Here is a 22780-nt window from a genome sequence, read left to right as displayed (position 1 = left end):
ATTACAGAGTACATTTATTCCTGTTAATTTAAATGATTATGTTTTACAGCCTAGTTAGGTCTCAATAAAAAAAAGTGTTTTAATACAGAAATGTAATATTATGACCTGCACAATCATAACAAAGAACTGACTTGACAGTTCAGTCATTGACAGCCTCTACAAGGTGGGTAAGCCACAATGGGTCACATGGTGACAAGCTTTATGGAGATGCTGATCATATTTTCTAGCTGAACATGCAATCCCCATTATTATTAGCTTTAGTGACCATGGTATCACTGTGCTTGATTTTCAAAAGGAAGATAAGATACACCAGAGGCAACCGTACAGAAAAGCTGCAGGCCAATATTAAAGCAGCCTGCGCTTTCACCTCAGCAGAGCCACAGAGCCCCCCATGCTATGCCATATTGATGCTGTAATTCATGCAAAAGGTGCCCTTACCAGTGGATTGGATGTATATTATGTACAGTACATTAACATATCAGTATAGGCGGATGTTGTTGCATTAAAAATCTTTCTTTTTATTGGTCTTCTGTAATATTCTGAGAAAATTAATTTGGGTTTTTCATTAACTCTAGGCCTTAATTAGTAAATAAATAAATGCTTGTAAATTATTATGTGTGTAATGAATGTTTCTATTATCCGTGTTTCACTTTTTAAACCGAATGACAGAATTTTGAGGTGATATTCCAATTTACTGAGATGCACCTGCATAGGTCCAGTTTGTTTCCAGAAGTTTGAACATCTGAGTTGCAAGTAAAAAAAAAAAAAAGTGTATAGTGTACCCCACTGAATTTGAACTTCCAACCAGGAACGTCAGAGGTTTCTCACCAACCTGCCTTAGAATCCAATATGACTGCCAGCCATTTAATGTCTAATCTTGTTTATGTGCTAAAAATGACTATCTGGCTTTAACAAGGCATTTTGTAAATATGGCCATCATAGGTTAATGCATCACAGCCCAGTTGGTTTGATCTTATCTGTTAGACTTGATAATTAAAATAACAATATTGCTGCCGTCAGTTCAACTTTATTCAAGCTATAGTGGTCAGTATATACCTTATACTAAAGCCTTTCATTTTTCCCCAACATTTGAATTATATTCTTGGTATTTTTTACTTTAAGTTTAATGTTATACTTTTACTTTCAAAAGTGGGAGAATTGAAAACATAAATCTTCCTCTTTTTTATTTTATGGATAATGATATGGAATGTTATCAGTAGTTATTTTTACAGAGTTTAACATTGTCTGTATTCTTATATTATACTACCCACAAAGGAAAATAAATAGCTTTTTGCTTCCTTTATTCAGCTGACATATTCCCTTTGTGCTCTAACTTGTCATTTATAGTATTTTCGTGCTATTTGATGCTAAGTAATATAATAGCTTTATTTAATCTCTTGTTTGACACGTAGTTGAGGAAAGCCAGGAGACTAAATTAGCAGTAGCAGTAAATCTAAAGGCTGCCTTACTGACCCAGTGGGCTAACAAGCTATAATAAGTGAGGTATGTTATAATTTAATACCTTTGTCTGTATAGCATATAGGAATGTGAAAAAAAGCATAATCAATAGGCTTGGAGCTACAAACATAAAAATATTGAATATTGAAGCACAAAATACCAAAGAGATTCTATGTATTATGCATTCACTGATGAGTAATAACTTTCTCAGCAATAAATAAGCATACCGTGTGCATTGATAATGTGTGCTGCTTGCTATAACCTAACAAGGCTCATATTATACACTGTCTGAATATGTTTGTTAGATTAAATAATAAAAATAACATACATTTTGCTTTGTCCACGTATTTCAGCATTTTCTGTGTCACAAAACATGAAGATACATTTACATGGTCTTCCTCTGAGTTATTGATGTTGATGCTGTGAGTTGAGATCATTTTAAATGTGCAGAGCTTGGAATGGAAAAAGTTTGTGCTTAACGTTGTGATACATTTACTATCCAGTATAAATAGGACATAGTATAAATATGCACATAGTAGACACTCCCAAATCTGCTTGATGAATTTCATAAAACTGCTGAAATTACCATAAATATGTCACAGAGTCATGCTAAAATAAGGGTGTGATTTGCATGTCAGAGGCTATGCTGAAAACCAACAACATAGTCACATTCCTATAAAAGTAAATCCAAGGTTTTAGTGAGCAAAAAAATTATATAAAGAAATAATAATAAAGAAATTAACAGATTCCCATCTTCATATAGATATTCTGTTTGACTTCTCTCATAAACCAGTGAAACTGTCAAGTCAAAAGTCTTTCAGTTATATAAATAAATTACATAGAGAAAAAGAAGCTTGAAATATGCAGCTGGGCTTGTATTACTTGTATTCCTTAAAAACAATATAACACATCCCTATATCTAACTCATAAGACCTGAATCATCTCATCTTTTAAAGCCCCTCCATATAAAAATTGTCATATATTACTTTGCAAGTCATTGTCTCAGAAGAAAATGATCAAATTTATGAATATCTATTCAGAGTGGCCTAATATTAGCATAAATTCCACTAAAATGTTTCAAATTACATCTGTACCACAGTTTAACCCTACAGGTCCATTACTCATGCCTGAGGTTATGTGTCCTGCGCGTCGTCATATCTAAAACCAGGACATCTTCTCAGAGTCTAATATGATTACAATTGACTGACTGCAAAATAACCTTGAACACTGATTCCAGATTAAAAACATCACCAGTACTTGTTGGACTGTTTTCAGTGGTTTGTTAAATAGATCTCAAGCCACCACTTGTTTACTCATTTTTCATATCCCTAGTGGCTTTAAGTGATGCTGCCTAGAGTAAATGCACATGATAAATAGGTTTTGGTTAGATAAATTACAGAAAGTAATGCAATACTGCTTCAATTTAGATGGCAATATTCTGTGTCACTGCTTACTATTTCTGTATAATGAAGCTATATTACTGTAAACAGACTTTTGAAACACCATGAAAGACAGTGTTCAAATATTTTTAGTACCTATGTCTTACGGTCTAAAATAAACTAGGTGAATGAAGGATTCTTTCAAGCACACCTTTATTTCAGTACTGCAAATGACTTCATAGAGCACCTAAAATACAAGATGCCATCAGGAAAACTTTCCAGCTTACCCCAGTAAACCAACAAACGCTCTCTGAACTGGTAAATTCATTTATTCTGATGATCTGTGAGGTAAAATAAACAAATCCATGCTGAAATAGGAGAAACAACTATTGTTCTACCAAGATTGCTTTGCAACAGGCCAGTCATTAATTGGAGACAGTCAATTAATCACAGCTGGTACAGACGGCTGCATCTATTGATCTTGTCCCAGTGCTTATTTTTCATCCCTAAATGACACCGATTGCCAGATTTGACCAACATGTGTAATGGACAGTAAAGAACCAATGACCCGAGTGTCAGTCTTGTCGCTGGTCAGGATCTCAGCCCCCTCCCCCTTCAAATAGCATCTTTACCATTTAGCTTGGAAAGGTTTAGACTGCCCTTAGAGCACAGCAGCGAAACATTGCGCTCTTGTGCTCAGATGACCTTTTCTGTTTAAGGCTTAATCTCTGACAAATGCTTGCTTTAATTAGCCTGATACCCCCTGCCTGGACCACCATCCTGTACAGCCCCTCTCTCTCTCCCACACACACAGCCCCCACCTAGCTCTGTGTGTCTGGTACGCTGAATCTCCTGCTCCGTTTGACTTTTGGGGATTTTCAGATTGGCAGACACAAACGTCAGCTGATATCTTAGGTTGTCAGGGTAAAAACTAGATGTTACACTGGCTCTTAAACGTAGAGAAACGGAAATATAGAAACAAACTGGCTTCATAAGCGTGCATAAACTAATACTTTGTTAAAACATGTTTTTCATCAATTTTAGCATTCAGTCTTCTTTGGAAGTAACCTGTTATCATTCCACATATTGAGTTGTTAATATTTGCCCACTTTGGAATACAAAAATTCCCAAATCTATCCAATTGTAAGGACATTTCTTGTCCACTGCCCACTCCAGGTGACCCTACGTATTCTCTGTTATATTTAGTTCTGAACTGTGGCCTGGTCATTTTTAAACTGTAATTTTCTTCTGATGAAGGACGCAAGGACTCACTGTGATGCAGAATAAAAAATGTCCTCCGTGTTCAGCTTTGTAGCTGAAGCTTATAGTAAAGGTTTTGAGTTAAAACTGACAGGTTTTAAGATTTGCTCATGACTTCATCCGCCTGTACACAAAGTCTAGTTCCCTCTAAGGAAAAAATAAGCCCAGAGCATGATGCTGCCACCAGCATATTTCACTGTGAGTATGGAAAGGGTAATGGTAATTTTGGGGATGCTCAATGTCATTTTTGAACTGTGGCCAAAGTTTCAAGTTTAGTTTTATCATTATTCCACAAGGTTTTAAAGGGGTTTTAGTCAGGCCTGGATGTTTTCTCTGGAACAAAAGGCTTCTGACTTATTGAGAATCCAGGAGACTGTTGTCATATATAGAACTCAACCAGTGCTAACCAGAAATCCCCCTCACTCTTTTCAGTTTTACAGTCTTGGCGGCTTCTCTGACCAGTTTCCATTTTTCAACATTTTGGAGAAATTTCTCATTTTTGCAGTGTCACTGTTGTTCTTTTCTCTCAACTAATATCTTTGTACAATAGGATACTTTTAATTTTTTTGTAGCAAACTATGGCTTCAGCTAAAGGATGCAAATGAGCAAACTTTAGGAAAATCCTGCTAGCATAGCGGAATTTTATTACAGGTTAATCAGACTATAATTGAGGTAAGCAACCAAGAAGACTGAATGCTGGAATACAATAAGAAAGTTGTTCAGCAAACAATTAGTTTAAGGATGCGTATATTAATGCAATAAAGTTAGTGAACCCTTTGTAAAGCTTATATTCCCTTTAAAATATATTTTCTCATCTAATAAATACATGATTTATGTCAATCATGATGTTAAAAGCTTGAAAATGATTCATCATGGTATTAGCTTTTTAAGACTTAAAAATCTAAAATTTTAACAGGAGTGTGTAAATTCAAACCAACCAATGTAAATTGTTCAAATCAGCAAGAACTGCAGTTAGATCAATTTGAGGCTGTATCCAAACGACTGATAGAGGTGAGAAATCTAATCCTTAGAACAACATGTAAACATTATACATTGGAAGGTTTAGGATAACATGTAATAGTAACCTTCATGGCTCATCTATTGTTAGGCAATAATTCAGAGACAGTGGGTGTGAATGTGTTTTTGTGGGAAATAATATTTATTTAATTGAAGTTATAATGAAGAAAATATTCAAATATGAGAAAAAAATAAACCAATGAAAGCAAATTCCACCAGATGCGAATTTAGGTTCTTGAACCTACAACAGAAAAAAATTGGCCATCTCATTTCAATGTTGCTAAAATTCAGTCCTCTCAAAGGCTCCTACTTCACCCAGATCCTGCAGCAGATCTTGCATGTTTCCCCGCTGCAGATTAGCAAACAGAAGTAAAAGAGATGCATGGCAACAAATCCCTGTTTTATTGGAAAGGAGCTTAATTATTAGGATGTAAGTCAAGCCGTGACTTGAGGGGCCGACTCCTCCTTGATGCGAGCCTTGCTTTATATTTATCCCCTCGTCTGCAGCGACGGCAGCAGTGCCACCATCACTACCAGCAGAGTGTGGCGCTTTTATTACATTGCCCAGAGGCAGGTTCAGCCCTGTCACAGTCACACACAGATTCGCACTCACAGACGTACACGCTCACACAAATTTACAAAGCCTGCAGGACCGGCAGCCAGTTGAGTCTCCTCCACAGCAGTTAGCAGAGTTACCCCACGTCCCAGTGCTGCCACACATGGACCCTTGGGACAACAGAGGGAGGGAGTGGGTATTATGGTAATACTAGAGCCTGCTGCTCCCGTCCCCTCTTCTGCTGCACAGCTGGGGAGAACCATCATTACAAGTATTGTAGCAATCTGTTTAAGAAAGACACGCTGGAGATGTTGGGTGACAGAGGGACGATGGGTGCTGCATACATAGATCTTGTAAAATATGATTAAAATGTGTGTGAGGGGACCAGGAATAAAATGCAAAACTTGTTATGAACACCTTATATCAAATCTACTGTCAAAATTGCCTGTTGTAAATCTCTATTCTCCCCTTTTTTACTTTTTATTTTATTAAAGGTTTCTCGTGCTGAGCTGGTCATATCTCAAGACGGGGGGCCTGTGGCACATAAGGAATAAATAGGACATAAAGTACTTGAATCTCTAATGCCTCATATAGCTTTACGAATCTATATTGTAGCGTGTCACAAGCTGGAAATCCATTAGAAAAAGACAAATTGCATGGCCGTACAGTTGTATTGCAGCACTGCTTTTTTGTCAAATGATCCCAATTTTATGCAAAAATTCTTCAAATTGGTAATTTTGTCACAAGCGTAAAAGAAATAACTACAAAAAAATGTTTGGTTCTTGATAAAAGCTGCATTGTAGACTGAAAAGTTCCTGAAGATTAAAGGAGTACTTCATTTTTGTTTTAAATATATCCATTGCCTCAAATGGATTACAATACATCACCAAAATCCGCTACAGTATTTAGAGGTATAGGATTAGACCTTCAGCAGCATTGTCAATCTCTCACTGTCAGATTACACAGCTTGTAGCCATCCATCTATTGTCGTATTTCAGACCAAATGAGAGGGCTGTGAGTCAGAATCTTCCTCACCCTCAATCATTGTCAAAGCCATTTTTAGGACACCAGGATATCCATTACATCCTCTTTTCTCCCCTCCTCTCTCTTTGACTATTTTCAGATCAGCTTTAAACAGAAAGTTCAACTTATAAAGTGTAGTCTCATAGCACGCAAAGAGGTGAAGGGTTATTTAATATTAAATTCAATTCATTTTATTTATATAACGCCAATTCACAACACATGTTGTCTCAAGGCACTTCACAAAAGTCAGGTACATACAATCCAATTAATCCTAACCATTGAACAGTGCAGTCAGATTCAGTTATTTATTCAAATTGGATAAAAAGGTTTTCTGTCTAAGGAAACCCAGCAGATTGCATCCAGTCAGTGACTTGCAGCATTCACTCCTCCTGGATGAGCATGTAGAGACAGTGGACAGTCACTGACGTTGACTTTGCAGCAATCCCTCATAGTGAGCATGCATGTAGCGACAGTGGAGAGGAAAAACTCCCTTTTAACAGGAAGAAACCTCCAGCAGAACCAGGCTCAGTGTGAGCGGCCATCTGCCACGACCGACACAGGTTTGAGAGAACAGAGCAGAGACACAAAGAGAACAAAGAAGCACTGATTCAGGAGTACTTTCCATGAGAAGGAAAAGTAAATGTTAATGGATGTAGCTCCTTTAGTTGTTTCACCAAGAAAGAAAGAACAGATAAACTCTGAGCCAGTTTTCAAGGTTAGAGTGTGAAAGAGAGCACATAGAGTTAGTTACAGTTAAACTCAGTCAATTTCCATGTCTAGGAGAAAGAAAGGGTTAAACACTGAAAGACAGGGCTATGTGGCTCATCGGTAGAGGGTGAGCATTAAGTTGTTGCCAGCAGAAGCTTGGATGATGCCCCTCTCCAGAAAGGTGTCACAGGTAGCCACAGTCAGGCCAGGTGTAGCTTCTAGGAAGAGAAAAGAGAGAACAAGGTTAAAAGCTGAAATAACAGCAAATAATGCAAAATTGGAGAGTAGTGTGAGAATGTAGCAAAGAGAGTGAAAGTGGTCATTATGTCCTCCAGCAGCCTAAGCCTATAGCAGCATAACTACAGAGATAGCTCAGGATAACCTAAGCCATTATAACTATAAGCTTTATCAAAAAGGAAAGTTTGAAGCCTAGCCTTAAAAGTAGACAGGGTGTCCATCTAGAGCCCACTGATGGCCATTGTTATACTAAAAACCACAACGATTGGGATACCTCTCTCTGTCAGATTGACCATAACCATTGGAAAAGAGGGGGGGTCATACAGGTAGTTGAAATGGAGGGTGTGTTTGCACCTCAACCATAACTGAGCTGGTTTAGAGGTAAAAAAATAAGGAAGATAGCTCAGGATAACCTAAGCCATTATAACTATAAGCTTTATCAAAAATGAAAGTTTTAAGCCTAGTCTTAAAAGTAGACAGGGTGTCTGCCTCACGGACTAAAACTGGGAGCTGGTTCCACAGGAGAGGAGCCTGATAACTAAAAGATCTACCTCCCATTCTACTTCTAGAGACTCTAGGAACCACCAGTAAACCTGCAGTCTGAGAACGAAGTGCTCTGTTAGGAACATATGGAACAATCAGATCTCTGATGTATGATGGAGCTAGATCATTAAGGGCTTTATATGTGAGGAGGAGAATTTTAAATTCTATTCTGGGCTTAACAGGAAGTCAATGAAGGGAAGCTAAAGTAGGGGAAATATCTCTCTTTTTAATTTTCACCAGAGCTCTTGCTGCAGCATTTTGAATCAGCTGAATGCCTTTAACTGCATTTCGTGGACATCTTGATAGTAACAAATTACAATAGTCCAGCCTTGAAGTAACAAATGCATGGACTAGTTTTTCACCGTCACTCCTCGACAGGATATTTCTATTCTATTCTGAGGATGAACTATTAAAAATGCATATTATCTTATAATTCCTGTTGCTAGATAAATGGAAACTATGTGTGCTACACAGATTGATCTGCTCTTTTTTTCCTTCTTCTTCTTGTGACCTAACAGAGGGGCACGTGAAGAGCGGAGAAGCGCGGGAGGTGAGTGGTCTTTTTGAAAACTGCATCGGTGCACTAATGCCTCTGAAATCTGAGCTCTTAGTGGGTCTGAAGGGCAGTATGAGACAGCCATCCTCCAGCATCTACCCCTTTTTAAAGGTGAAGATTAAATGCGAGTGTATAATTGGTGGTCTATTAGAGACTTATGTGAACGTGTAGTTTAAGATACGCTTTTGTTTTGGTTTTTTAACTGTAGAAAAAACCACTCCAAGGGTTGGTGAAATATTGTTCAACCAAGACTTTTGTCACCCTGCCCCCAGTTTACCTACCACAGATGCTTACACACACACTCACACACACCAAGAGGCCTTATTAATTATTTGTACCCACTTGACTTCATATTGTGCTTCCAGTGGCTTGGTCAAAGATTATAATTACCACTTCCCTGTTTGTATCATTTTCCATCTCCTGTGCTTTTAGTGCAGTATTACTTCTCTTGTCCCTCTCTCCCTCTCGTCCTCCCTCTCTCCCCGTATACACAAGACCAAAAGTGCAGGCACATCATTTATTGATAAGACAAAAAGAATGTAATGAAATTATCAATGTTCTTGAATTAATTATGAACATGATTAAGAAAGCTAAAATCTCAGGAGCCAGTCTCTCATTACCCATTCACTCTTAGGGATTGCTTTCATTCAGGGAAGGAGAGGCGAAAAAGCCTTCCAGCAGAGCCCACTCCAGCTCAGCTCCTCTCCCCGTGTGCCTGTCCGTCTCGTCTCTGCCGAGGCCAGCTGACCAGTCCTTCTGGGCTGACCGGCCGCCAACCAGACCGGCAGCTCTCCTGCTCCAACGCTGGTGGACTGTGATGCAGGCAGGAGCAGCCGGCTGCCTAGTGGCCTCTGACATTTGCTGGGGAGAAGAGGTGGTGTGCTCAGCGCTCTTGGTCTGCTGCGATCAAGCTTCAGGGTCTTGACCTGCATATTAAGGGAAACAGTGAAGGTAAGTGGGACTTATCACACTTTTAGGCAGACCTAAACTGCTTTTTAGAAAACTATTTTTCAGTTTTCAACTTGTCTGTCTGTTGTACTTTTGTACTGTTGTACAAAAATATCTTCAGTTTTCTCTCTTAGAGATTTGTTTTGTCAGTTTCTTCGCTTTGCTTATACAGGAAAAAATCAACAGTACTGAGAAAAATACTTACGTATAATTTTCTGCCACCATATAATAGTCATAAGGTGAATGATTTATTATTTCTCACTGGGACAATTTAAGACCAATAACAATTCATTACATATATGTAGACATAAAGTATATGACACAAGAAAAAAGTAAAATTATATATGTTTTTTATTTTATTATTTTCTTGTTTGATTTTTATTCAAATTTAGTTTCTCAAAAGAAAGTAAAATGGGCATTTATACTGTGCAATTAGTTGCACCTAAAGAAATAATTGTATCTTATTGCACAGTCAACTTGAATCCGTTGAATGATCTCGAAAAAAAAAAAAAAATGTTTTCTTTATTTACAGCTGTCTACATTAGAGGTTTGAAGATGTAATAATTGAATCTCAAATTGTCCTCCTTAGCATTTTTTTTTTTTATTAGTGTCAACCTTCTATAAAAGGATCAGTAATTTCAGTGGCATCCATTTATATTCAGAACTAGTGATAGAAATGTTCTATCAGCGCAGCGAGTCTTGGCTTCAGTCTAGCTTTTCTTTCTCTCAGTCACATGGAAGAGTGTGTTGGACAATACTCCCAAAAGTATCCAGAGTTTGAAACAAAGTCACTGTCTCTTTTCTTTTCACACTTTCTCTGCTGAGAACTCTCTGGCTTTCTCTACACATACACACTCTTAAGCACATGCCTGAATGCAGACAGATAAGTAGACACCCCCCCCCCCCCCACCGGTGCAAAACAAGAACATACTACAAAGAACATACTACAAAGAACATACTACAAAGAACATACTACAAAGAACATACTCACGACTACAAGGAGAATTGAGGTGTATTCATAATTAGATATACTTGCTTTACCCTGCTGATCTAGCATTAAATTATGAAATATAAATTTAAATTGGTATATTTTTTTGAAATAAAACAAATTCTGTTATACATATTTTGAAGTACATTTTCTTCCATTTTGGTTGTGATTTTCTTATTTTTGCTAGAAAAGAAAAGATCTACAATAAAGTGAGAGAAATCTCAGGGGTTAATGGCAATCCTCCTTGTCCTAGAGATTGATCCGAGTATTGGATCGCACATAAAGCTGCAGTTACTGGATATTACCCTCCTGCTATCGGCCTGCAGTGATGGCCTGGATAAGAAGTGCTTACCAAAGAGGATGCTCCTTCAGGGCAGATACGGTTTCCCAGCCCTCTGGGAACAACAACCACATGCCTGCTGCTTGCTCAGGAACTTTCTAAGCTCATCGAGTAAATCCAGGGACCTTATCAAGTTACTGGCCTACTGAACTGCTCAAAAAAATGTTTATACCTCTTTAGATTTTAAGCTGCAAATGGGAAGGGGCAGCAATTAAACAGCCCCTGTGTTGCACTGATAAGGATACTGATTGTTTGGCTCAGGTTTTATGTCAGATGAAATGGATAGATCATAGATTTAGTCTTTGTGCGAATGCAGTTTCATAGAATGTAATGTTGCTGACTTTAGAAAGTTTACTTTTCATTTCGACAAATTATTGTTATTGCTTTAATCGCTTTAAAGATTCACGCTTCATGACGCTATACTCAAACCATCCTCCTCTGTGTTCCCTGTAGTGGTTTGCCCTCAAAATTTAGCAGGGATTAGCTGAATCCAGATCTGTGCCAGGCTGGGCAGATCCACACATGAGCATCTGCTGCATGTCTCTCTGTAGTATTACCCATGAAGCACCTGGCTCATGCCACACAGCAGCAACTATAGAGCCCAGATGGCAGCTAAGCAGGCTAATTATTTCAACACAAAACTCTGATGTACCACACCAGCACTGCAGAGCCACTTTGGCACACTTGCTTTTTCTGTGCCTACTTCTGCTGGAGAGGATCTCTGCCATGAAACTATAAAGATGTCAAGTGGGTAATCATGAGCATAGACAGGCCTCAGTACAGTACTTGATGTCCAGATGTATATTTGGTTATTTGTGCCCCTCCTTAAGAGCTACAGAGACATGCAGATTGGTATGATGGTGTGTTGTTTTGTCCCATTACTCATTAATACAGAACTGACAACATTAGAGATTCACATTAACTCACATTGGGGTAAAATCCATGTCAGATCTCTATGGTTTCATGGGTTTGTATGTAACTGCAGTCTGTTTTGCAGTGCCTAGCAAAGCAGTCATATCTACTGAACTTTTGAACATTTTATCAGATCACAACCATAAGTTTATGTGTATTTTTTATGCTGTTAAGGAGTGTGTAATTGTCAGCTGGATGAGAAAGAAAACCTAATTTTTGACACTTTTAGGCTAATTATAAACTGAAAAGTGTGGCGTGCACTTGTATTCATTCCCCCCTAAGGCAATACTTTTTAGTATCATTTTTCTCTACAATTACAGCAGCAAGTCTAATGGGTTATGTTTCTACTAGCTTATCACATCTACACAATTTTTCCTTATTCTGTTTGCAAGCTTGCTTAAATTCAAATGAAGAGCATGGCTTGAATGTTGACTAGGTCATTTAACACATGAATATGCTTTGATCTCCACCATTGCATTGTAGCTTTGTGAGTATGTTTAGGGCCCAGTCCCTAGCAGGTTTTTTTCTTGCATTTGGTTGCATCTACCTTTCAATCAACTCTAGCCAGATTCCCTTTTCCTGCAAAAGAAAATCATTCCCACAATATGATATCACCACCACCTTTTACACCTTGGTGTTAGTGGTGTTAGCTACTTCTCTGATTAATGTCCCCCTCACCTGACTTGTCAGTTTAGGTTGACATCCATGTCTTGCCAGGTTTACAATTTGGACCATACTAGGTTACAATTGTTTAACCCACAAAATTATCCCTGACCTGTCTGCTGTAGTCCTTGGTCTTTATAATGCTGTTTGTTTACTAGTGTCTCTAACAAACCCCTGAGGCCTTTAACAGCTGGATTTATACTAAGGTTAAATTACACAGATTATTTCTCAAGTAGTTGTGACTAAATGCAGTTGGTAGTACTGGATGTCATTTAGGGGCATCAGAGTAAAGGTGCTGGAATACAAAATGCACACTCCTCTTTTTAGGTTTTTATTTGTAAAAAAGTAGAAGAAAAAATATTCTATAATCCTTGTTACATTTCACTGTGCTTACTTTGTGTTGATCTATAACATAAAACAGACAATAAAATGCATAGAGGTTTGTGGTAGTAATGTGACAAAATTGAAAAATGTTAATGGCTCTTACTATTTCTGCAAGGCACTGTGTAAGAATCCTCTTTATTGCTTTATTCTTTTATTTCTGTGAGGTACAAAAATAAAAAGACAGTAATAAACAGGTTTTCTTTCTTTATTTCTTTATTTTTGTGTGTTTCTTTCTTTGTTTCTTTCTTTGTTTGTTTGTTTGTTTGTTTCTTTCTTTCTTTTTTTCTTTCTTCATTTGTAGGCTCATTCATATATTGTTATACATATCCACATGTTATCCTCACATTATTGGGGAAATACTGTTTTACTCACTGTCCCCTCAGCTTTTATGGTAGTTCCTGATTGTAGTGTATGGCATTTAGTCTGTTTCCAATCAGATGATAACCTTAAACTACTTCCAGGTGTGGTTCAAGCCAGGCTTTAACCAAATCGTGCCTGGTGGTCTAATAACATAATATTGCTCACATCTTATCTGACATCAGAAGCTGCAAGTTTCTCTCTACATCCTCTCTGAGGTTGGTGATGAAGTGTGGTCATTAAGGCCCATCTCCTGCATCCACAACGACATCACAAGAAGAATTGCTTGTACTTGATAAAGCTGGCACATAAGGGATGTAGGTGCAGCACCCACAGCGATAACCTACTGACTCCAGCATTAAAGATTCCACCACAGGGAGGAAGGATAAATTGTGATCTATTGGCTCCTATTAGAGAAACTTATTATTTGAACTACCCTGTGTGTTTTGTATTTCTGTAGCCCTGTCTGCAGGCATGAAGAATGCACTGTGCCTCTGTAACAGAAGTACTAACATCTATGGACAAAATGTTTAACAATGATTTGCTAACTTTTAATTCAATTAGGCTTAAATGTTCTCATTCATTGCAAACATGGCAAAGTTAGTAACTTTGCCATGTTTGCATTTTGTAGAGTCTTGGTAAAAGCAGTTAAACATGAGTGAAATATCAGATCTGAGGTGCTCATGTTCCCCATAGCTCAAACAAATATCCAGAGAGATATCTGCTGCATTACGTCAGCACCTTGTGATGTAGACGTTAACTGTTGGATGTCAGTATATGTACCAAAAAAAGCTCATCTGCAGAATTGACCAGTCCCTACAGGTTCACATAAACAAGAGGAAACTATTTTCTGTACTCAAACTAAGGAACAAATTAGCTGAAATAAAGCAATAAAGAACCTAATTTGTCCCAGTATAGTTCTATCTCATCTGCTCACCCTCCTCCTCCTCTTTCCCTCTCCCTGATGTGTATCCCATCTGCTTTTGGGAGATCTCCCCAGCATGCAGGAGCAGGATAAGCACACCATTTCCCTGTCAATACTTTGCTATTAGCCTCCGCAGATCCATATATCACTGGGCTGTAGGCTATGAATGGTGTAGGGTGTTCTTGTTATCTGAATGGCCAAGGCTGAGGGTCTCCTCTGTGCCCTGGACTTTGATTTATCCAACCAATGGGTTAATGAGAAATGGAGGCTGGACCTTTACTCTTACCCTTAGGGGGAAAAAGCATGTGCAAGTAAATGTATGGATGGAGTGACAAAGGACTGCAAGGCATGTCCTAATATTTACAAAAATATTCCAGTTTTCTGAGGAGTTATCGCTTGTTGATACATAGAAGTAGAAAACATGTGTGGACCCCTTGGAGTTTCCTGGTTTTCTGCATTCATGAGTGAGATAACAAGATCGCCACATACAAAAACGTATGTGTTGGATTCTTAGAACACATCTAATACATTTAGTGTCTGTTAAACACATTCAGCCCTCATATTTACAATTGTTCCATAAATGGCAATGCAATTAATTGATTTAGGTGTGTTGTGGATGGATCTAAAATTTTATTTCAGTTCTTTTGTCACATACATGACTGTTTCAAGCAACTTTTTGGATGAGCTCTTGACACTATCACACCCATACAGGATGTATGTTTTTCGCCATAAAAGGCGCCTCGTTTTCTTCTACTATGTAGAATATGTATGCCATGTTAAATAACTGTTTTAATTGCCTGACTAGTCATTCTGTATTGGGGTGTTGTACTCATCTTAGATGGGCAGACTTCTACAATCATTTGCTAAGCTATTAAAAGGAATGTGGTCTTGTTTCTCTCTGTTTAGTTTGGAGGTTTTTTGTGCATTTAAGTGCAAAGCAAGGTAAAAACTCCTATAGGCATGTCTAGCATGTTTGTCAAAAATACAAAATAGCAGGTGCTCTACAGTTTGCCATTTTTTCACAAATCAGTGGGCTAGTCACAGCTGACTAAGCCTTTCAAAAGTAAGATGGACCATAGGATATGAAATATTAAAATGGGAATGTGGTTTTATAGTTTGGTGTTGAATGGGCTTTGGTGTAGATCAGGAGTAGTTTAAGCAAACTTTCCTGTTACATTTATAACAAAGTGGCTTTATTTGTCCCTATACGACAAAGCATCAAAGCAAAGACACTTAATTTTTTGAAGCCATCACCTTTTTCATTCGACAAACGCTTAATTAAGTCAGATGGAAAATAAGACAACAGTAAAGTTAGTATTTCAACAAATAACAGTGTAGGAGAGTCAGATACTTGAAATTATTGTAAAATTGACGAACTACTAAATAATTGCGTTTTAAAAGCAGCTGATCACACTGTGCTGTACAATCTAACCCCAACCCTGCTGCAGAAAAGGTAAAGAAAATATTGATCTCATAGCAGTTCTTAGCATGAGTGCTAACTCTGTATATGGTTTCTTTATAGTCATAAACAAATTTTGATGTGAGTATGGTAAATAATGATGAAACAGTCTTGTGCTGCATTTCAGTACTTCCATGCACCAGTGTTTTACATTGCCTGTTACTTCAATGATTTTTGACCTGCAGATATTTGGCTCCAGTCCAACAAGAAACTGTCTAATGAGCAACTGTGTCAGTGTCTCTAACAAGTCGCTCACAGCAGTCTGCCTGTGCATTTTGCAGCGTATGTGTGTGTGCTTGCGTTTGGAGGCAACGGGAAATTCTCAGTGTTGCTCACATCCAAGCACAACAGGGGAAGACAAATCACTGCCAGATAAATGTCCTACTTAACTATTACACTGTAGTGCAGTTCAGCAAGTACTCATTCTTCCCCTTGTTTCGCTTTTAAACACGCACACAAACACCTTCCTTGAAAAATCTAACATATGGTTGCATGCTTCTAGCTCGTATCCCAAGGCCAGTTTCCCAGCTGGTTCCCTGAGAGAACACTGGGGAAGGGAGAAAAACAGAAGAACATCACATTGGAAAAACAATGAAAAGGAGACACATAAAGAGAATAAGAAATAATTACAATGATGATAATAAAAGTAATAAGAAGTGAGAGAAATAATGGCAAAAATGTGATAGATAAAAGTAGATGAAGGAATTGGTTAAGTGTATCCAATTCATCTACAGATCATGCATCACAGGTTCAGACTGTTAAGTACCTGGTAATTAGTTTGCCTTCAAGGCACCAGTCATTATGAATCTGCAGCAACTAAATAGGCTCTATTGGGTTGACAGTTTCTCTGTGTGATTTCCACACAGATTGAGCCACATCATGGAAGAAATAACACTAGAATATATAGCTGAAATAAGAGGATGTGTTTGTAACTGGGAGCTTTTTTCTCTCTTAAAATTATATCACTGTGTTGCACCCTAAGCTTCGGTTTTGACTGGGACTGATGGAGGGAAAATATATGGTCTTTCAAGGTGTAACTGAATAAATTAGAATATCATTGTAAAGGTTATTTACTTCAACCATTTAATTCAAAAAGTGAAACTCGCATAGATTCATTACACACATAGTGATAGAGTATATTTCAAATGGTAATTTCTATACATTTTGATTTTCCTGGCTTACATCTAATAAAACCTTAAAATTCTGTTTCTCAGAAAATTTCAATATTACATGAGATACATTTTTTAAAAGAAAGCATTCCTAATACAGATGTGTTATGCCCATTTTATGCTGTACACATCATTTAGAAAATTGCTCATTTGACAGTTGTCCAAAAGACTGTCACCTCCTCTACAAGAACTTTAAGCCACAAAGGGTCAATACTACAGAATCTGGCAGTTCACCAAGTGGTAAACCAAGCAAGTGGAAGAAGAAACTGTGGCAGATTAAAAGCACACAAGCTACTGTACATGGGTAACCACCTTACTAAGAGGGTTGTGAAGCAAACCCCATTCAAGAGTTTGGGTTAGATTCATAAGTTGTTGACTGTGGATGGAGTCAGTGCTTCAAGAGCCACCACACAATCCAGGGCATTACCAGGGCATGGGCTACAAATTTTTCTCTCCTCGTAATAAGACACTCCTTAACTAGACACTATGTGACAAGCGTCTTACCTGAGGTGAAGGAGTAAAATGATTGGACTGTTGCACAATGGTCCAAAGTCACTATGTCTGATGAAAGTAAAGAAACCAGAGTCTCAAGGAAGAGTGCTTCCAAACTGACAGAGGTCCAGTGTTAAGTTTCCACAGAGAGTTATACATTGGTGAGCCATGTCGTGTCCTGGCTGATCCGCCTTAATACTACGCTACACTGATGCAGTAATTCTTGCAAAAGGAGCCTCGCCCCAATATTAGGTGAATATACTGTACAGTACATAGACATGCCATTTCAATAGGCTGAGAATTCAGGACTAAAAATCTAGTTGTTATTTGTCTTAAGTAATATCCTCATTTTGTCATCCAGTCAGTCAGTCATTTTCTATACCGCTTAATCCATGGTGTGTCGCCAGAAAGCTGGTGCTTCTAAACACCTGTGAGTCTGAGTGTGAGCGTGCTTGTGTATACAAGGTTTCTCCATAAAAATATGTAATAACAAGTGTGAGGAGCCACAGACCTGCCCCCCTGGACCTGGGACAGATACGGAGGAGATCCGAGCCACAGACATCCAAAGACCCCCCAGAGCACAGGAACCCGAGGAGAACCACCGCCGGGACTACCGCCACCCCCCCAGAGAAGAGCAGGGGAGAGTCCCAGGGGAACAGCCAAAGTGCAGAAGCCCCAGGGAGCTGCAGCGACAAGCCCACAGGCCCCGCCAGCAGCCGTTTACGTCAGAGCAGATCCAGCCATGGATCCCAAGACCCCGGGACATATCACTCCCCAAGCAGAGGCCCGATAGAGCCCAGGGGTTCAGGCCCTGGCAAGCAGCCACCAGGAGCTAGCCAGCACACACCAAAGCACCCAGCCCCGGACACCGAGAACCACAAAAACACCGACCACCGGCAGGTAGTGTGGCGGGGAGGAAATAGGCCCCACATTTGATGGGGGGCCTAAACTGATCCAGGAGAGGGAGCAGGTCAAGATCCAACCTGACACAAATAATAAATAATGGGCTAGTCCCCAACGACCCCCATCCTCATCTGGAGAGGGGGCCATGTACAAAAGAGGGGTCTCCATGGTCCAAACTAGCCCGCCAACCAGAGCCACCACAGGATGAAATAGTCCCAACCCCCCAGTGAATAACCTAACCCCATGAGCCCGCCACCCCCAATGAACTCCATCATGAATATCCCTACTGGGCCACCCCCAACCAGGACACAGATATCTAACACATGTCCCCGAACCCAAAGGCTATGAATCCCCTCCCCACAGCACAGGGGCACACCCCCACAGGTGAGCCAGTGCCAGCAGCCCCAGCCCATCAGTTCATGAGAGGGAAACATGCACCAGCCGGGTAACCGGACCGGGCAGGCCAACCGCTCCAGGCCAAGCACAACCTGCCAGCAGCCCCAATGCAGGTACAAGACATGTTCCTACGCCCCACCCACCCAACCGCCAACTGCAGCCCACCCCCCAGCCAGGGGCCAGAGCCACAGAAGGAATCATTAAAGGAAGGCCACCAGAGCAGTTTCTTCAAACCAAGCCAATTCTTACCAATGTCTGCAGATAATGCCTTCTCATAACTTTACAGATCCACACTTCAGAAAATTTGAACTATCCTTTTAATTGATTAGATTTGAAAGATCATAGAGATTTCTAGTATCGACCTCTGCAAAGAAGCTCACCCTATAAAAACATGCTAATTGAATACCTTCAACTGATGCAGGCATCTCAAACAAAACACCCAAGGCAGGCATAATTACTTCCCGGCAACCTTCCAGAATTAGTTCATATTGTAATTTGACACATCTGGGAGCTGAAAAAAAATCAATTTCAAACATTGATGCTAATAACTCAACAGCCCTGCAGACATCATCATCATTGCTGGTCTGCATATGTTAAGCCATGTTGCTTTCTGTCTTGAAAGAGTTAACACGTACCTCTACCTCAACATCCATCATGTTTTTCAGTAACCAGATCATAGTTTCAATCACAGGGAAGATGAGATAGTAGTCTATTAATCTCCCATATTAACCAGATCCATTTGTGAAAGCAAACGGCCCAGAGAGGCCATCCTTTTCACTTGTTGTCTCTAAATCTGATTAGCAAGTATAACGACATGTTGCTGAGGGTCACAGGAGATATAGATTGGATCTGCCTGCATTTCCACTCTCTCTGGCTGTGGTGCTCACGGAATGAACAATTTCGTTTTCCAGAACTCCTGGGGATTCCTGTTGTAGACACCTTGTATATTGAACAAGCAAGATGATGGGGGAAGGGCTTTATCTGGAGTATTTTTATTTGCAAAACACTGCTTGGTGCTTTAGATGAATTAGGATTACCAAAATATTTTTTGTTGGCAAAATGTCTGAATAATGACAGGGATTTTTTTCAAGAAATCCTTTATCGCTTTCTTCAAAATCAGAAGTTTACAAACATATTTGTACAAGTTTACAAAAGATTACTGTGTCTTTAAACATTTTAAGGAAACCCAGATGATAATGTCATAGCTTTTCAAGCTTCTGATAGATTAATTCACAACTGCTATAAGTTATATGGAGGCAAACCTCCATATGTATTTTAAGGCAACCCCTCACACGCACTGCTTTCTTATGTGACCTCAAAGAAAAATCTCGAGATATCAGCCAAGATATCAGGAAGAATAGAATTGTTACCCTCCACAACTCTGGTTCATCCTGGGGTTGTTATGATTTGGGGTTTTTTGGTTTCAGGTTTTTTCCTTATATGTTTTTCACTGCTCAAGTTTTGAATCATGCTTTTGTTTATTATTTTTCTGGTCATGTTTTAGTCTTGTTCATGTTTTGTCAAGTTTTGTTTGTATATTAGAGTCTCTGTTTTTGCCGCAGCCACATTTTGTTCTGTCTGTCAATTAAGTTTATTCATTTCACCTGCACCATGTTAATCAGTTTTGTTTTCCACCTGTACCATGCTCCATTTATACACACCTGTTCAGTTAGTCGTGGCGGAAACATTTCTCATGCTCATGTCTTGTTCTCAGATCATGTCTTGTTTTTTTGCTCATGCCTGCCCGTTTGTTGTTTTGTTCCTCCTGCTGTGAGTGAGTTTTTTTGTTATTAAATCTTTTGCACTTACCGTCACGCTGCCTGCTCGTCTGCATTCTGGGGTCCTATATCTTGCAAACCGTAACAGGGGAAGAATTTCCAGTTTCCTAAAAGTACCATATTCATCTTATGGAACAATTATATGCATGTATAAATGTATTTTGAAAAGTTCAATATCATATAGTTCAAGAAGGAGACTTTGTGCCCAAGATGAACACTTTTTGGTGCAAAATCTGTGCACGGTCTAGAAGCAACATTACCAAAACACATTACAGTTTGCAAGTTCTGTCAGGAACCAAGACCCTAAGTTTTGGGTATATTTCCTGTGGTCTGATTAAACTAAAAGTGAAGTGTTTGGCCATAATGACCTTTGTTATATTTTAAGGAAAATGGGGGAAGCTTGCAAGCCTGAGAACACCAAGTATGGGAGTGGCAGCATCATGTAGTGGGGGTGTTTCGTTGATGAACTTCACAAAATAGATGGCATTATGAGGAAAGAACATTTTGTTGAAGTAAAGACTTAGGGACAGCATATTCAATGTTTTGGATTGGCTATCACAAAGCCCTGATCTCAGTCCCACAGACAATTATTTGGCAGAGCTAAAAAGGTGTGTGAGCAAGGCAACCTACAAATCTGACTCAGTTGCACCAGTTCTGTCAGGAGGAATGGGCCAAAACTCCAGCAAACTATTGTGAAAAGCTTGTAGAAGAAACGTCAGAAAACGTTTCGTCTGATTTAATGTCAGACAGTAGGATTTAAAGCTTCATACAGTGTATATAAATATCTGGTTTCAACTGTATATAGCTAAAACTGTGTGATGTTAAAAAATTATAAATACAGTGCAGATGGGCTTGTGTTTAAGCATGTGTTTATCTTAAAAAAAAGACAGATTTTCATAAATATAAAAGCAGAACACATCCAGCCTTATCTGGACAGACCGACTGTCCAGGTGCTGGTCTAAATAAAACCAGAGTAGAAGTTCACTTGGTTAATCTGAATGCCCTCTGCTGTGTCACCTCTGAAGCAGCGAAATATTTGGATTTGCCAGGTAATAAAATAATAATAATAAAACGGTAAAACCTAAAAATTTATGTTTTTTTTCTTCACAAAGGTACATAAAAATTTCCCACAAACAAACACTAAGACCTCTGGTAAGCAGACAAAAGTTATAGTATAGTATTTAGTGAATTAGCATGATTACTTCAAAATCACTTAGTGCCTATTTATTCTTTATTTTTGTTTTAGTATTTTTACAAAAATCCTAATGACAATAAATACATATCAATACCATTATAAAAATTTTAATAATTAGTATATTATTTTTGCAGCTGTAAGAGTAATTATTGATTTTCTGTTTTAAATAAAATATTCTACATGTTTTTATTTTCGGTCAGGATTATCAACCTGTGGGAATCTCATACCACCCCTGCCTAGTTATGATTATGAGGAAAATAATCCCCTCACATGATGTCCAGGTTCTGTTTCTCTGCTTTTTTAAACAGTGGCACACATGAAAAATATAAAAAAGCTCAAAGTTTATTTTTTTAACAACTCTGACGTTCACATTACCGGTTTTGGAGCAATGTAAAGTAATTAACAGCTAACTGTATTTTTTTATGATTTTATATTTAATAATATATATTATATATATAATACATATATTTATATATTCTTAGAGCCTTAACACTAATTTCCACACATAGAAGGTTGCACATCTCTGGCCCTTTCAGAGGTCAGATTAACGTAAACCTAATACTGAAGAATACAAAGATGATGTCATTGGGCTTTTTTTAGCCTTTGCACTTCAATACATTCTGGAGGAGAGTTTGCAGTAGCGTTCTGTCAGATATCTGGTTTCACTCTGTGACTTGGCTGGGGCAATAAGGAGGAGGAGGAATATCAGGTTCCAGCTGGGAGCAGGGAGCATGGGGACAGATCTATTTACTTAGGAAAGGTAATTGATTGGGAGGAAAGGTGGTGAGGAGAGAAAGGAAGAAGAGGGGTGGAGGGGGCAAAGAGAGGAGGGTTGGGATGGCATTGATCATGTGGCTGCTCCTCCCATAACCTCCAATAAGCCTCTGTGCTTTTATTGCACCTCAGTGGCAAAAAAAAATTGTTACTTGTAAAAACAGGACAGAAGAACAACACGGGCTCAATGAATCGTTAACAGTCAATTCGCCCATTTAGATCAATTTTTTGCCTTTTTCATTAACATTTTGGCCTCAACAAAGGTTATGTCACACAACATGTCTGTACTAACAGGGCCTGTCAATAATATCTATACTTAAAATATTTTGAATGCACAAACAAATAAAAACAGCTGTCTGC

At 38.7% G+C, this 22780-nt stretch overlaps 1 long non-coding RNA gene across 2 annotated transcripts in view; it reads left to right on the top strand.

The window, feature by feature from the left end:
* The window catches only part of LOC124866980, a 39481-nt gene that overhangs the window by 884 nt on the left and 15817 nt on the right, over positions 1–22780 (top strand). Inside the window, exons 2-3 of one of the 2 annotated variants that reach the window (XR_007037960.1) lie at positions 8700–8731; positions 9389–9688. This is a non-coding gene — a long non-coding RNA (uncharacterized LOC124866980). Of the gene's footprint in view, positions 1–8699; positions 8732–9371; positions 9689–22780 lie in introns of both variants that reach the window. The other variant, XR_007037959.1, reaches the window with a different exon arrangement.

This window comes from Girardinichthys multiradiatus, chromosome 4 (assembly GCF_021462225.1).
Source record: "Girardinichthys multiradiatus isolate DD_20200921_A chromosome 4, DD_fGirMul_XY1, whole genome shotgun sequence".
NCBI lineage: Eukaryota > Metazoa > Chordata > Actinopteri > Cyprinodontiformes > Goodeidae > Girardinichthys > Girardinichthys multiradiatus.
The sequence above is the reverse complement of the archived record's forward strand: the minus strand, read 5'-3'. Positions and strand labels throughout refer to the sequence as shown.